The sequence below is a fragment of the Vulpes lagopus genome, chromosome 12 (genome assembly GCF_018345385.1).
Source record: "Vulpes lagopus strain Blue_001 chromosome 12, ASM1834538v1, whole genome shotgun sequence".
NCBI classification, from domain to species: Eukaryota; Metazoa; Chordata; class Mammalia; order Carnivora; family Canidae; genus Vulpes; species Vulpes lagopus.
In genome coordinates, this window is record NC_054835.1 from 63,845,458 (window position 1) to 63,848,946 (window position 3,489).

The window sequence follows — 3,489 nt, forward strand, 5'->3', positions numbered from 1 at the left end:
ACACCTGCACCCCTACCCCCGCCTCCAGCTCCGGCTGTATTCTCTGCTACCCCCACCTCCCTTTTTGGTCCTAGAAATTTACTTAGTACTTGATATACCTAGAGACATGTGACGTCATAAAGGACAGGGTGGGGTGCTTCCCTATAGGTAGTTTGCACAATGCTGAAGAAAGGGCCAGTCTTCTTCTTCTTCTTCTTCTTCTTCTTTTTTTTGAAGATTTTACTTATTTATGCATGAGAGACAGAGAGAGAGAGAGGCAGAGACACAGGCAGAGGGAGAAGCAGGCTCCCTGTGGGGAGCCTGATGCGGGACTTGATCCCGGGTCTCCAGGATCAGGCCCTGGGCTGAAGGCGGCGCTAAGCTGCTGAGCCCGCCCCCCCCCCACCCGGGCTGCCCAAGGACCAGTTTTCAATAAAATAATACCTAATGTGATTTGCAAGTGGATAATACGGCAAAGTTGGCAGATTGTATCTGGCTCTCTGTCTCTGTGCTGAATCGGGGGCAGGAGGTGCAACAGATTTTAATACCTTTATTTAGCCAGAGGTAGAATGACCTCCTTCCCTCCCACTCTCAACTATGATCCAGGCAGCTGCAGGGAAAATGATCAAAGCAGGAAGGAGCAGCATCTCAGAGAATGGGGGAGTTGGCTTGATCGCTTGTTGACCAAAGTTACCTCTCAGGGGAACAGAAATAAAGGGACTGGAAGGAGGGACTTCCCTTAATACCTATCCCTGTTGTCTCAATTTCTGTGACATTTACTACAGAATCTCAGGAGGCAGCCACTGGTTGGGAAGGTGGGCAGGAAACAGAGTTTGGAAAGCCAGGAGTTCTTGCCAGAGCTGAAGAGCATGGGTTGTGTGAGTGAGGTCATTATTTAAATCCTTGAAAAGGAGCCTAAGAAGTGGAAAAAGGCTGTTTGAGGCCCAGAAAGTGGAGGGGAGGATCTCTCCACTGGGAGCTTAGGCCCAATACTGTCAGGATATCTCTTGTCCTCGGTGGACGCTTAGCATTTTCCAAGTTCCAGACAGTTCTTGAGAGCTATTCACTATCAGCATAGTAAGAGATGGAGATTATGGGGTGATACGGGTCAAAAAAGCCCTTCTTTCCAGGAGCTGGCCACCTTCCCTTGTGGGGGTGGCTGACAGGAAGGAGCCTGAGGTCTGACTTGGGGATGGAGGTTCAAGTCAAGAGAGCAGGAGGCCATGCAGCGACCGTGTTAGGCCCAGAGAGCTCAAAAAAGAACATCTCTTCCATGCCAAGTGATCCCATGGATAAATAATATTCGTTAAATAAAGAGGACTAAAAAGCAGCCAGAGGCATCTCCGTATCAGATTCTAACCATCTCAGGGATATGCGCACGGGCGGGCGCACACCCATGGAGTGATGGGTTAATCCAGGGTTGGCTGTCCCACCCCAGGAGCCTGTGGTTGCCATGGATGACCTAGCACTATGATGGGGCAAGGAGGGTACTGTTTAGAGAGGACTTCGAGGCTGCTGGTGGTGGTGCTGAGGGCTCTGGCACCAAGATGGGGACTTGCGGATTTTAGATACGGAAGGTTTTTTCGGAAAGCAGTCCAAATGCATACATTTCTCCATGTGGGGTGCCTGGAGGTCTTGTTCTTGTCATGGGAAAATTCCGTGTCAAACACAGCTGGTTAAGGACACGTCCAACTCCAAAAGCATTATGTTTTCAGTCCTGTGTGTGGGTGGGCCCCTGTTGCTATGGCAGCCTGACCATGTCGGCTGATGGGCCTCTTGTATGGCCACTGCAGACACTGGCCAGTTTTCCATTTGGCTGTTATTGACTCCAACTGGCCTAAGTGGTAATCCTCCCACTGCTCCCCCTCACAGCCTGGAAAAGCCAGTTCATAGTCATGCCCTTCTTCTTAAGGGGGATGAAGTGCTCTAAGGTCCTTGGGTTTCAGCTCCTGGATGTGCTCCTTCTGTGCCTCCTCCAGACCCTGCCACGTGCAGATGTGCTCATCGTGCTGGTCCCGGATCTCTACCCTCCCCTGCGGTTTGACGTAGAGCTTCTTGTTTCCAGTTATGATTTCCACCATCTGCTGCAGGGATGGAGCACAGGGGTGTCCTAGAGCTCCTTGGTCTCCTCATCCCAGAGGATCATCTCCGGCTGCATTTCCTGCTTGTGGCATTTCTGCTCAGCAATCTCCTGACTCTTCAGGTGCTGTTGGAACTGTTGGTGAGATCCATGATGTACTTGTTCTCAGTGAGTAGCTTGCTCTCCCTGGCCTTGTACTTGGCTCTGAGCAGCTCTGTAGCCTTTCGTTCCTGCTCTAGATCTTCTAGCATTTCTCCTCTGCCAGCAGCTTCTGCTTCTCCTCATTCACCCAGATGCAGACATCCCTGATGGACACCTTCTCCTCCTCCAGCCACTCCTGCCTCTGCAGGTAATTTTCCATGTTCTTATCTAAGTCTGACTCCAGGATAGACTGGAGTGGGTGGTTACTGTTGTCGTCCTCCTCTTTGGTCACCCAGGTTTAATCACTGGTCATTCATGGTGCTCTGCTCGGGCTGATACAGCCTTATTTTTGCTGCTATTCTTCCCCCAGAGTCACTTTGGCAGCATCCCCTTTTTCTCCAGCTGGGGCATCAGGTGGGTAGTCTCCTCCTGGAATTCCTGTAGCAGTGTGTCCTTGGGATATACTTGGAGCTCTTTCTGGATATCTTTGGTTTGATTGGTAAAATTTGGGGCAGAGAGGCTCCCATAGTAGCCATAGTGTGATGGGCTTGGCGTTTCTTTCCAAAGACTCTGGATCAGCTAGGTGAGCTTGGAGTCCTGGTGAGTGATATGGGTGCTCCTGTTGCTTACCGGTGGTTATGTTGCCAGGACAGACATGAGAGGTTGATTTTGGAGACTTCTTTAGGGTTCTCTCCACCACCACCACTCCCACTACTTGTGGACTGCATGGCTGTCTCTTAATCTATCTTGGGACCTGCTTTGTTCTGCATCTCATTGCCAGCTGGGCTACCAGTTTGATATTGCCCATATGGATTGGTCCTGACCATCAGAGTCATGCACACTCCGTGGTGATGATGAAGATGACATGGGAGTGGGAGCTGACCTCATTCATATGTGTACTGCCCACCACCTGGGTCTGGCTCCCTGAGTATATGGCATTCTAGATTTCCTTGATGTTTTTGGTGATGAAAGTAAAGATGCCTATCTCAGGGTTCTTCTCCAGCTCTAGCCTCTTGCCAGGCTCCTGGGAGAATAGGTCTTGAAACTTCTGGTAGATTTCTATGTAAGATGCATGAGCCAGGTATATTGGTTCTAGGAATAAGATATGGGTTAAAATAAGACATGTCCACTGAGAATGCACCAGGGGACAGGAGAGACGGTGCCCCCTCAGGGATGACCAGAGCCCAGCTGAAGAGCCCTTCCCACCCCATCACACATGCCCACACACTCCCATGCCCACACACCCCCCCCCCCACCGCGCTCAAAGGGAAAGGCCTGGAGGACCCAAC

The 3,489-nt window shown here is 50.9% G+C and overlaps 1 pseudogene; it reads right to left on the reverse strand.

The window, feature by feature from the left end:
* Positions 1-1,447: 1,447 nt before the first annotated feature.
* Positions 1,448-2,928, reverse strand: LOC121474042 (annotated as a pseudogene).
* Between the last annotated feature and the right edge of the window lie 561 nt (positions 2,929-3,489).